The following is a 13,739-nucleotide window of genomic DNA, read 5'->3' as shown; positions in this document are numbered from 1 at the left end:
GTTTAAAGACAAATAGAGACATGTTAAAAAGAACACAGGAGTGATTCAAAGGGGCTCCCATTGGCCATATTTAGGGCAATTTGAGCATTAAAAAAAAATAAGGATGGTAATGGATAATAACATTTTTTTTTTTCAGATTCCATGACTCCACAGTGGTACTCAGCAAACAAAGGTGGGAGAGGGAATGCCAGCTACTAAGTGTAACATATAAAAGAGATACTATAATTATTTTAAAATCCCCATTTCTAAATTACTAATGTAAAATTAATTCAAACAAAGATATCAATGGATGCTAAAATCATTGGATGAAAAGTTCTTAGCCAATAGTACAAAAATATATATACAGTTATTTATTGAATCTTTTTAAAAATAATTCACATAGAACATCCTTGTTTTTGTTCTATGAATTTGTTTCATAGGTATAGAGGTGAGATAACTTCTGTCTCATGTTTCATTAGCATTTGGGGAATGTAACTCTATTGAACACAGTCCCCCTTCAAACCATAATGTAAACTTGGTTTACAGTGTTCACAGCTCTGAGTTCACTAGGGCCACTAACTGAAATATGGAATGCATACGATTTGGCAGTGGTGGGTGAAAGGTTTGGTTTCAGACATGTTGATTTTGAAGTGTCAGAAGGAAAGCTAAGTGGAGATAACCTCAGGCAGTTATAAACTCAGTTCTGGTAGGATGATTCTCTGTCCTTAACAGAGCGTAAGACTGGAAATATGGATTGAGAATCATCAGTATGGAGGTCCTGTCTGAAGCCATCACAGTAAATTACACAGAGTGTAGCATGTAATTAAGATGCTAGAACTGATCTCCTAACAACCAACAACCAAATGCAAGAGAAAACCATGAGGAGGTGAGGTATAGGACGATGGTATCTTGAAGGTCAGGTATCATGAAGGGACAATGTTTCTAGGATACTGAAAACGAAGTTTTTAGGCAGAGAGGAAGATTATTTTTTTAAGCGGTTTTTTGTTGGGTTTTTTTTTTTTTTTGGTTTTTTTGTTTGTTTGTTTTTGTTTTTTGCCTTGCTTTTTGTTCAAAATTGTCTGCAACCTTTATGGCTGCCAAGGCCCATCCCAGACTATGTAGTAAGATTTTACTTCAAATATTTGCTATTGCATAACTCCAGACTTTATCTCTGCAAATCTAGTGGGAAATTTCGCCTACTGGACATTGAATTACAGATTATGATGAATCTTCAGCTTTCATTTATCTTGCTCTTCTTTATATAAATTTTGCTATCCTAATTTTAAGACAGACCTGCTCAGCATACATATACAAAAATACATAATACCTTCCTTACTAACATAACCTTGCTTTTAAAATGGAAAACAAATTGGTGCCTGGTAGATAAATGCAGATCATTTTAACTACTTTGGCTATATAAATGTTGTCAGCTTGTTTATTCGAATGTGTAACCGTTCTAGGAAACGGGTATTTGAACATCAAGAATAATGCAGTATATTGTTGTGTGTATTTCTGTGACTAGATAAAGCTGTTAAATTCTTTGAGACAGAGTGTGCGGGGGTGGGGGGCGGTGCTGTTTATTTGTGTGTGTTTTCCATCGAAAATGTTGCAGTACATCGTCTGTCACTGTCTTGACGCTCTGGGGGTGGGCTGAGGTAGGGAGGGTGTGACGCTGGTATTTGTGTGAACTCGAGCTTGTGATGCTGAGCTTGGTTCATCCGCTTTCTCCTCCCTTTTCCTCCCCACTCCTTCCGACCAGCGCCACAGCAACATCCTCAGAGTCTGAGCGAGCTGCGCCCAGCGCGGGCACAGAGCCTCCCACCGCCCGCGATCTGCGGCCCGGGAGAAGACAGCGAGCGCAGTGACAGCGCCTCACCGCCACCAGTCCCCGGACCACCATGGCCAAGAACCGCAGGGACAGAAACAGTTGGGGTGAGTAGCAAATGGTAACTTGTGCAGCCTGCACGGGGTCTGGCCCTCAACGCTCTGCTTCTGGAGACAAGGAGGGCCGAGGGCTGCTCGGTGCGGGCGTCCGCGGCTGGGAGATGGGCCGCTGCCGAGCTGCTCCCTGCTGGGCCGGAGGAACCATGACCCAGCGGTACCCGCGTCCCCGAATCGCGCTGTCGGGGCGAGGGCTACAGCTTCGCCCAGGCCGGGCCTCCGGCTTCTTTTCCCCCATCCCCCGCCCGCCTCCTCCCAGCATTTGGACAGCACCCACTGGGCGCCTCCGGGGACTCGTGGGTTCCGCCTTAGCGATCGGTTGGAAGGAAGGCGGTGAGGGTGGGCAGGGGCTGTTGTTACCCGGTCGAGAGGGGCGAGGGGTCGGTGATCTAGAACACGCGGAACCCCCAACCGCCTTCCCCGGGAGCTGCGAGCTCGCCGGCAGTGCAGGGCGGGCGGCGCGTTGGAACAATGAGGCGGAGCGCGCCGGTTCCCGGACCCCGCGCTGCAGACCCGAGCCACCAGGAGAAGGGGCACCCTCTTGGGAGTCCCCGAGCGTTGCAGTACTTGTCTTAATTTGGGGGTTGGGTGTGGGAATTTGGGAAGAAGGAGAGCAAAGTTGTGTTTTCCAGCCTTCTGCCCCACCCCGACTTGGTACCCCCGTTCAGCCCAGCCCCAAGGGTGGCTTTGTTCTTTGATTTTACCTTTTAGAGATATTGGGCTCATGATTCAGCACCAGGCCGAGGGGAGGGGAAAAGAGAGGCTAGGCCCAGTGGGTTCACGCCGCGAGTGGGTGGGCGGCGCTCACGCAGGCGGAGAAGAGCGAACGCAGTGGTGCGGGAGAAATCGCGACCCCGCCCGCTCTGCTGCTCCAGACCTGGTTCTGGACGGTTAGAGTGGGCAGGTTGGGCGTCTTTTCTCCATGGGCATGTGATTTCTTGCAGTCACAGTGCTAAACTCACCAGCATCTTAGGAAAGAAGGCCTTCTAAGGCATTTTATTATCTGAACCAGAGCGGGTCCCAAGCCACTGTAGCTTGGTGGGTAGAGAAATATTTTGTTAATTAGCTTTGAATTATTATTGTTTGGAAAGTTCACACCCACTAGGAGTCCAGAGCTGCTTGATTTTCTGTTCCATATCTCAGTGAGATTTCTTCTATAACTGTCTATCTGACCAAGAGGCATAAAGGTAAATTTTAATTGGTTGTCTCAGTTTACTTTTATCAAAAGACTATATATCTCCTTGCCTCTGATTGTTCTGAGGGTCACAGGATCGACCTGACCTCCAATAGGCAAGGTTTACATCTGAGAGATTAGCCAAGGTTTGTGGAGAGTTGGAACAGCTAGGTACGTCAGTTGGTTGAGAAAGTGGTTCCATTTTCTGAGATCATCAAACCCCAATTTTAGTAGATATGACTATTGCAATAACACCATTTTCTTAGCTTCTTCTGAAATCTGAGTGAGCATTTTCAGAGTGTTCCCTCCCCACCCTTTCCTTTGGCCTCTAGAATATGAATTTCTTGAACACTCACAGTTAAGGTGAATATATTCAAGTTAGTTTTGGTCTTAATCTGCATGGATTGTTGACTCCACTCTGTTATGAAAGGCATGTGAAAATTTATCGTGAAGATTAAATTTTTCTCTGTGAAAGGTTTGGATCATTATTGTTTGGTACTTCCTTTGGTTATAGACTTCTTATATAGTAGAGGTATTTTCTCTTGGGAATGTGGTCCTCACATGGGATTTGCATAAAAATTACCTTGGGACCTTATCAGAAATGCAGACTCACACATCTTCCAGCCAGAGCTTTTGAATCAATAGATCTGAAATAGGGCCTAGAAATCTGCCTTTTAACTAGCATTTTAGGTGATTGAGAAGCATCTCAATCTCAGATGTTACTTTGAGAAACACTATCTTAGATTATTTATGTTTGATAGAAACATATTCCAGATAGTTTACGCAGTAGTTACCAGGAAACTTTCAACTCGAGTGATGGATTAGGAAAACAAATACTGGAGTCACTGTAGTATTCACTGGAAATTTTTACAGAAAGAAATAGTGGAATTGTGGAGTGTTATCTTGATGTTCTATAGAAATGCTTTGCTATTTAGATTTTTCTTTGCTGTAAAGTATATATGACATAAATGACAGAAAATATAGCATTTGTAGTAGGAGATAGAGGTTTTGGCAAAGATGTTAGCCACGTCTGTCTTGATTTCATTTTGTTAAGAGCACCTAGTAGGATGCAAAACACATAGGTGTTTAACAATAACAATCGCCATTGAGTATTGCCATATAAGGTAGGTACTATAATCCTCATTTTACATATTAAAAGGTAGAGTTAGTAAATGATAGAGCCAGGAATCCAGCTCTGGCAGTTTGACTTTGAATTCTATCATCTTTACCTCTATTCCATGCTGCCTCTTTGTTGAATGGATAATACCCTCTGCGTTGTATAGAACAACAGTTTTCAAGGCACATTTGTCTGGATTACTACATTTGGTCTTCAGCCTTTTAACTAATTATATGTGTTAGAACATATTATTCCCTATTTTGCAGATGAATAAACTAAGTCTTGGGTAGGTTAAATGTTTGGTGAAAGTCATATATTTGGTAAATTAGAGATTTGAGCTTAGAACTTAGGGTTTTTCCTAATTTATTTTCTATAACATGATGTTGTAGAAGGTTTTGATAAGAGAATGGGGTGGGGTGTGAGGATAATAGAGAAAATAGGCCCTTGTGGAAACCAGAGGTCTCTGATGAGAAAAAAAATTATAGTGATAGCTTAAAAAAGAAGATGGTAAACTGACCTTATCATCTAGCTAAATAAATATTTTTCAGGCAAGTTGGAAAGAAAATGGCAGGGGATCAAGGTAGACAATCTAGAATTGGAAAAAACGGTGATTTTTAAGAAAAGAAAAAGAAAGATATTTGCAAAATCAGTATGAGAGCTAAAATTCTGATAATAACCCTGTAGGACCATATAACAGTCATTATTTTTTATTCTAGAAGCCAGAGACCTGTTAAGTTTTGCAGGAGCCATGGAAACTAGAAAACAAAAAAGCATCTCTGCTGAATCAGAGCTGGGGGTGGTGTTTGAGGATCATACCCAGAGATACAACTGGGAAGCAGGTCTGTGAGTAGAACTGAGAATCCCACCACCTGTTCCTAAATCTTCACGTAAGATGTTTGAATAAATTTAAGCATTTAATAGTCAGCTCCTCATAGGTAGGCATTATTATTCTTATTTTAATGTTTAAGGAATCTGAGATTCAGAGAGCATAAGTAAATTGCCAGAGGTACCATAATGTTTAAGTTACAGATCTAGGATTTCAATTCAGGGTAGTTTGCTTCCACAGTCCATGTGATGAAGGCAAAGAACTAGAATAGTATGTCCAAAAGTGCCACAACAAGCCTATCTAGGATTAAGCTGGTGTAAGAAATCAATGCTCTATCAACTTGATCACCTTGGACTGGAAATGCAGGCAAAGAATGTGCTAGTGTGGAAAATAAAGGGGACAGATGAGTATCAGAAACAGTACCCAGAAAGCAGTCTTTCAGTGCTGGGCTAGAGCTTAAGTACTACCAGAGACAAAACAGAAGTGCACGTTTTGTTTATTTGTTTTTGTTAGTTAAATTGCTTAAAAACTTGGGATATCACACGGGAATTTGAGTTTTCTGCAATGTAACAAAAACTGACAACGTAATGTTGCTCTAGAAAAATAATGTTTGCACTGCAGTATCAGCTTTGCCTGCCTTTAAAAAAAACTATCTTAGCTTCATAGTAGGTGTAGGAAATGTCCATTTGTGAAAAGGCACTTGTAGAAAATTAATTTTTAGCATTCTGGTTTTGTTTTTGGGGAAAGATTAAAAATAATGTTTAGTATAATTACCTCTCGATCTTTTCCAATTGATGCTTTATTCTCTTTTTCTTGAAATGAGACTATTTGTCCCCTTTTAGTTACCTCATTTTTTAAATACCACAACCTCCTAAAACAAACAAAAAAAATTCGACTGGGTCATACATGTACTGTATGACATGTACTGCATGTATCACATGTACTGTAGGTTTTTCCTCCCCCATGTTTTTCAAATTCAATTTGCCTTCCCTTCATCTTTTTTCAAATACATTCCTCTTATGGATATATATTTTTCATATTTAGCATCTGCTTATACCTTGTCTTGATGACTCCTGAGTTACGCCTTTGCTCCATTTCAAACTCTGCAGGCTTTATTATCTTTAGAACTGGTGGCCAGACTGTAACCAGAACCTGTGATCATCAGGGAAATGATCCACTGTAATATACTCTCAGTCATAAAAAGATTTAGATTTGGATGCTCTTCCTCTTTTACATAACAAATTTTTATGAAACATATCTATATGCAAAAGAACATTTAAAATATACATGTTCAATTTCAAAAAGAATAATCATGAGCACCTCTGTCCCCCTTTCCCCAGCTGAAGAAATAGAACTTTACCAATATTTTGTCACTCCTTGTGTGCCCCTCCTTAATGGCAACATCCAAAGGTAAACACTTTTATAAATTTGGCGTTTCTCATTCTCTTGATCATTTTTATAGTTTTACTATAAATAAATATATACCTAAATAATACATTATTTAGTTTTACATTTTTAAAAACCTAATATAAAGGGCATCTAGAGACTATGCATTTTTTTCCCAAAATATTTTGTTCACTACACATCCTTACCCACACTTGGTATTATACTAGGTGTGAGATGATATCTCATCGTGGTTTCAATCTGCATTTCACTGATTACCAGTGAGCCGTGAGCATGTTTTCATATATTTATTGGCCTTTCATATTTTGATCTCAATGCCTGCTTGCCCTTTGCCAATTTTTTATTAGATTATCTTTTTCATCATGCTTTGTACAAGTTCTTTACATATTTTAGATATAAATCCTTTGTTGATTATTTGTCTTACAGATCTCTTTTGCCACTTTGTGCCACATGACTTTCCTCTCTTTATGGTATATTTTAATAATCAGACTCTTAAACATAGTCAGTTTAATCAATATTTCCCATTATGGTTTATATTTTTGTGTTTTATAAAATCTTCCCCTACCTCCAAGTTATAAAATACTCTTGTATATTATCCAGTTTTAAATTTTTGTACTTCATCTTTTTCAATTAATTTATTATGGTAAAATGCATGTAACAAATTTTACCATCTTAAGCATTTTGAAGTGTACAGTTCAGTGATAATAAGATATTCATATTGTTGTGTAACCATTACCACCATTCATCTCCAGGACTCTTCTTCTTGCAGAACGGAAGCTCTGTACCAGTTAAACAGTAACTCCTCAGCTCTCCTTCCCCCAGCTCCTAGCAGCCACCATGCTACTTTTGCTATGATTTAACCATTTTATGTACTTTATATAAGTGGAATGATACAGTTGTCTTCTTGTGATTTGCTTATTTCACTTTGAAAAATGTCCTCAAGTTTCATCCATGTTGTAGCAGAATTTCCTTCCTTTTAAAGACTGAATAACATTGCATTGTATGTATATACCATTTTTTGCTTATCCATTCATCTGTTGATGGACACTTGGTTGCTTTCACATTTTAGCTATTGTGAATAATGCTTCTATCAACATGGGTGTACAGATATCTCTCTGAGATCCTGCTTTCAATTCTTTTGGATATATACCCAGAAGTGGAATTGCTGGATCACGTGGTAATTCTATTTTTAATTTTTTGAAGAGCTACCATATTATTTTCCATAGCAGCTGTACTGTTTTACACTCTCACCAATAATATACACCAGTTTCAATTTTTCTACATCCTTGCCAACACTTGCTATTTTTGTTTTTTAAATAGTAACCATTCTAATGTGTGTGACATGCTATCTCATTGTAGTTTTGATTTGTACTTAATATTCTAATTTCCCTTATGATTTCTTCTTTGATGCATTCGTTGTTTTAAGAGTATGTTGTTTAATTGCCACAAATTTGTGAATTTTTTCCAGTTTTAATTGTGTTGCTGATTTATAACTTTATCCCATTGTGGTTGCAAAAGATACTTTGTATTACATCCATCTTTTAAAATGTATTAAAACTGAACTTGTGGCCTAATCTATGGTCTATCTGGAGAATGTCCCATGTGCACTTGAGAACAATAAGTATTCTGTTGTTGTTGGGTGGAGTGTCTGTATTTGTCTGTAAGATCAAGTTGGTACATTGTGTTGTTCAAGTCCTCTATTTCCTTGCATATCCTTTCCTTTCCTTTCTATTATTGAGAGTAGGATATTGAAGTCTCTATTATTGTAGAACTATTTCTTCTTTCAAATCTGTCAATTCTTGCTTCATATATTTTGATAGTGTTATTAGGTATATAGATGTTTATTGCTGTTTATTCAATTGCTCTATTGAAACTTTTCTTAATATATAATGTCCTAGCCAGGCACAGTGGCACATGCCTGTATTCCCATCTACTCAGGAGGCTGAGGCAGGAGGGCTGCTTGAGCCCAGTAGTTCAAGGCTATAGTGTGCTATGATTGTGCCTATGAATAGCCACTGCATTCCAGCCTGGACAACATAGAGAGACCTCATTCCTAAAAAAAAAAAAAAAAATGCCCTTTGATTCAAAGTCTGTTTTGTCTGATATTAGTATAGCCACCCTTGCTGTCTTTTGGTTTACATTTACATGGAATATCTGTTTCCATCCTTTCACTTTTAATCTGTTTGTGTCTTTAGATCTAAAGTGAAGCTCTTGTAGATAGCATATAGTTGGATCATGTTTTTAAAATCAATTCTGCCAATCTCTGTCTTTTGATTGGAGAGTTTAATCTATTTTAAAGTAATTACTGATAAGGTAGGAGGACTTCTGTCATTTTGCTATTCATCTTCTATATGTCTTATAGCTTTCCTCCCCCCTCATTTCTTTCATTACTGTCTTCTTTTGTATTTAGTTGATTTTTGTAATGATTTTATTCACTTATTTCCCTTTGTGTACACTTTATTCACTTTATTTCCCTTTGTGTACATTTGATAACTATTTTCTTTGTGGTTACCATGGGGATTACATTTAACATTCTAAAGTTGTAACACTATAATTTCAATTTATAGCAGCTTAAGTTTAATAGCATACAAAAATTCTGCTCCTTTACATCTCCATCCTCCTCCCTTTCAGTTATTGGTATCACAAAATTACATCTTTATATATATTATGTGTCCAAAAATTATTTCTTAGAATCCATTAGTTTCCTAAATTATGTAGAAAACAAAATGTGGAGCTATAAACCACAGTGACAATAATACTAGCTTTTAGACCAATAATTGTTTTTTTTAAATGTATTAGTCTCTTAAAGCATATAGGATATAAAAATGAAATTACAAATTATTATTAAAATAATACTAACTTTTACAATGGCCCATGTATTTACCTTTGCTGAGATTTTTATTTCTTCATATAGCTTCAACTTACTGTTCAGTAGTCCTTTAATTTCAACATGCAGGACTAACTTCAGTGTTTCTTGCAGGGCAGGTCTAGTGGTAATGAACTCTATCAGTTTTTGTTTACCTGGAAATGTCTTAATTTCTCCCTTACTTTAGAAGGACAAGGTTTCCAGATACAGGATTCTTGGGTTTTTTTCTTTTAGCACTTTGAATATGTCACCCCACTATCTTCTGGCTTCTGAAGTTTTTGATGAGAAATCTGCTGATAATCTTATTGATAATCTCTGTATCTGATGAGTCATTTTTCTTCTACTGCTTTCAAAATTTTCTTTTTGCCTTTGGCCTTCAGCAATTTGATTATAATGTATCTCAATGTGGGTCTCTGAATTCATCCTACTGGGAATTTGTTGAACTCCTTGGATGTTTATATTCATATCTTTCCTCAAACTTGGGAATTTTTCAGCCATTACTCTTCAAATGATCTCTCTTTTTTTTTTTTTTTTTTTTTTTTTTTTTTTGAGACAGAGTCTCACTTTGTTACCCGGGCTAGAGTGAGTGCCGTGGCATCAGCCTAGCTCACAGCAACCTCAAACTCCTGGGCTTAAGCGATCCTACTGCCTCAGCCTCCCGAGTAGCTGGGACTACAGGCATGAGCCACCATGCCCGGCTAATTTTTTTGTATATATATTTTTAGTTGGCCAGATAATTTCTTTCTATTTTTAGTAGAGACGGGGGTCTCACTCTTGCTCAGGCTGGTCTCGAACTCCTGACCTCGAGCGATCCACCCGCCTCGGCCTCCCAGAGCTAGGATTACAGGCGTGAGCCACCGCGCCCGGCCCAAATGATCTCTCTTTCCCTTTCTTTCTCTCTTCTCCATCTGGGACCCCTATAATGTGTATGTTGGTTCATGTGATATTGTCTCACAAACCCCTTATGCTCACTTCATTTTTCTTCAATATTTTTTTCTTTCTATTCCTTGGGCTCAATAATTTTTATTGTCCTATCTTGAAGTTTGCTGATTTTTTTCTTCTGTCTGCCTTTGAATCCCTCTGGTGAGTTTTTCATTTTAGTTATTATATTTTTCATCTCTCGAATTTCTTTTCAGTTTCTTTCTAGATTTTCTATCTCTATTGAAATTTCTATTTTGTTCATACATCATTTTCTTTACTTTCTCCATGGCTTCTGCTGGTTCTTTGAATATCTATTAAATAGCTGTTTTAAAGCCATTGTTTAGTAGGACTGCTATCTTGCCTTTCTCTGGGACAATTTCTGTTTCATTTTTTCCTTTAAATGGGACATACTTTCTTATTTCTTTTCATGGCTTGTGATTTGTTGAAAACTGGATGTTTGAATCTAATAATGTGTTAAGTCTGGAAGTCATATTCTCCCTCTTCCCCAGGGTTTGCTATTTTTTGTTTTAATTGTTGTAGGCTGTTTCCAAGTCAAGGATAAGCCTAAGATGTAAACTTAGGTCTTCTCAGATCTTTTCTGAGCATGTGCTTTTCTCTGGGCATGTGTAGTAACTGATTTTCCCTGTATATGCAGTTGTTTTTGAATTTCCTAGTCTTCAGTGTCTGGTTTCCAAAAGAGGGAAAAGGGAAAAATGAGGGGAGTGCACTGGCCCTTTAAGTCCTCTGGAAGTCACCTAAGCTAGAGTGGGAGGGGATTTCATCAATGAGGGGAGATGTGCAACAATGACTGCCCACCTGTGTCTGTACTTCCATGATCAGAAGCAGCGATAAGAATACAGATACCCAAATTTTGGAGTACAAGGTCCTCATTGCCCACCCTGGTTCCTGCAACCTGCATGCAAGCTGCTCCAGGAATACATGTGGCTGGAGGCTGGGATATGGGTAGATGCGGCTGAGCTAAGAGCTGAAATTGACTGAAATTAACTGCAATTTACTGCCAAGTTTATACCTGGAAGTTGCAAGCCTTCATTAGACTCCAGAGTTCTTCCCAGAACTCTTCTCAGTATTTTTGTCTTACTTCATCAGATCTTAAAAGACTCCATCAGATTTTTCCTTTTTTCGTAAGTAATAGTTTTTTTAAAAAATCACTGGATATTGAATTTTAACAACAAATTTTTCTACATTCACGGAAATAATTATATAGTTTTTCTTTTTTAACTTGTTAATATGTTTAATTACATGAATCGATCTCCTATGTTGAAGTGATCTTGCATTCCTGGAATAAGCCCGCACTAGTCATGCTGTATTACCTTTTTGATACATGACTGGGTTTGCTGGTCTTTTGATTAGGATATTTGCAAGCATGTTTACAACTAAATTTCCTTTCTTGCGCTTTCTTTGTCTGACTTTGGTATCAAGGTGTCAAGGTTATACTAACTTTATAAAATAGGTAGGAAATATTTCCTTGTTTTCTTTTTTCTATTCTCTGTAAGAGAATAATCTAGTCTATTTATATTAATAAAGTAGTCTATTAAACCACCTGGACTTGCTGTTTTCTTTATAATAAGATTCTGAACTGTTGATTCAATTTCTGTATTGGTTATAGAATAAAGTTTTCTGTTTCTTCTTGAGTCAGTTTTAGTCATTTACTGTTTTCTTGGAATCTGTCCATTTCATCAACTCGGTATAAGGTTATTCTAAGTTTTCTGTTATGTTTTCTGATTAATTTTATTTATTTTTGTCCTCCTTATTACATCTTTTATTATATAGTTTATTTTTTTTTCTTTTCTATTTACTTAATTTCTGTGCATCTCTATTCTTATCTTCTTGTACTTTCTTTGGGTTTATTCTATATATATATATATATATATATATATTTTTTTTTTTTTTTTTTTTTTTTGGAGACAGAGTCTCACTCTGTTGCTCGGGATAGAGTGCCGTGGCGTCAGCCTAGCTCACAGCAACCTCAAACTCCTGGGCTCAAGTGATCCTCCTGCCTCAGCCTCCCAAGTAGCTGGGACTACAGGCATGTGCCACCATGCCCGGATAAATTTTTTCTATATATTTTTAGTTGTCCAGTTAATTACTTTCTATTTTTTTTAGTAGAGATGGGGTCTCACTCTTGCTCAGGTTCGTCTCGAATTCCTGACCTTGAGGATTACAGGCGTGAGCCACCGTGCCTGGCCTATTCTATATTTTTATCTTTTTTAGCTTAAAAAGTTGAATGCTGAGCTCATAAATTTTCAGCTTTTCTTCTTTTTCTAATGTATGCATTTAACACTACATATCAATTTTACTGCATCCTATATACATTGATATGTAGTAGATTTATTCTTGTTCAGTTTTACACATTCTAAGTGTCCATAGTGACTTTTTTTAACCCATGAATCTAGAGAAAGTATGGATTTTTCTAAATTATATTTTTGTTGTTGATTTCATGCTTAATTTTATTCTAGACAGAATCTATGTTGTATAACAGCATCACTATCTATGGTTATGGAAATATTTTATATGTGCACTGTTCAGTATGTTAGCCACTAGCCACATGTGACTATTGAGCCATGAAATGAGAATGAGGAACCAAATATTTAATTTTTTGATTAATTTAAATTTAAATAGTCACATGTGGTTACTGGCTATATCGGGCAATTTGTGTTTACAGAATTTTGCTTTGAAGTTTGTTGAAATTTACTTTATGTCCTAGTACATTTTAAATTTTTACAAATGTTACATCTGCACTTGAAAAGCATGTGTCCATTAGCTCAAACTTACTAAAATGTATTGTTCATATCTTCCATACTCTTATTTTGGGCTGCTTTATCTACCAGATAGTGATATCTGATAGATATTTTAAAGTTCTCAGATATGTCAAAAAATATGCCAGTGGATTTGTCAATTTCCCCTTCTGTTCTGTCAAACTTTGCTTACAGACTTTTGAGCTGCATTGTTAAGTATATGCAAATGTGGAATTGTTACAGCTTCCTGATGAATCGAGCCTTTTATTTTTATGTCATAAGCCTCTTTATCTTGACTAATGCTTTTTTCCCCAAAGTCTATTATCTGATACTAATATAGATGCTTCATATTTCTTTTGCTGATTTAGTTTGTGGGCCTACTCAGCAGAGATGGCTGGGGAAGGAGTCTGACTGACATCCACAAAATGAGTCATCTTATGCACCTCATTACTGAGAGCCTCCTCAGCAGCGAATGTCCTTCAGTGAACATTCACATAGGACTGAATACCCTCACAATCTGTGCCCATTTCAGAGGTCTACCCACGTACTTCTTCCAAGTACCTGATCATCTGGTCAAAGTGATAGCTATCGTCCATGAATTGGTGTCATTCTCTACCTTTGGCATGAGCTGCAAGTTTCATGGCTGCTATCCACTCACATATCTATTCTTTCTGTTAGAAGATGATAATGGCTTTTCCTTCATTCTGTCTTCCAAATATCATGAGTACCTTTCATTGGCAAAACCTAAACCAGAA

At 37.5% G+C, this 13,739-nt stretch overlaps 1 protein-coding gene across 1 annotated transcript in view; it reads left to right on the top strand.

The window, feature by feature from the left end:
- The first annotated feature begins 1,883 nt into the window (after positions 1–1,883).
- ATL1 (atlastin GTPase 1) overlaps positions 1,884–13,739 on the top strand; it is a 50,572-nt gene continuing 38,716 nt past the window's right edge. Inside the window, exon 1 of the mRNA XM_045567518.1 lies at positions 1,884–1,911. The gene's annotated coding sequence lies outside the window, so the exon portion shown is untranslated. The remainder of the gene's footprint in view (positions 1,912–13,739) is intronic.

The sequence above is a fragment of the Lemur catta genome, chromosome 1, assembly GCF_020740605.2.
Source record: "Lemur catta isolate mLemCat1 chromosome 1, mLemCat1.pri, whole genome shotgun sequence".
Classification (NCBI taxonomy): Eukaryota; Metazoa; Chordata; class Mammalia; order Primates; family Lemuridae; genus Lemur; species Lemur catta.
Note: the sequence above shows the minus strand (reverse complement) of the source record. Positions and strands in the feature narration are given on the sequence as shown.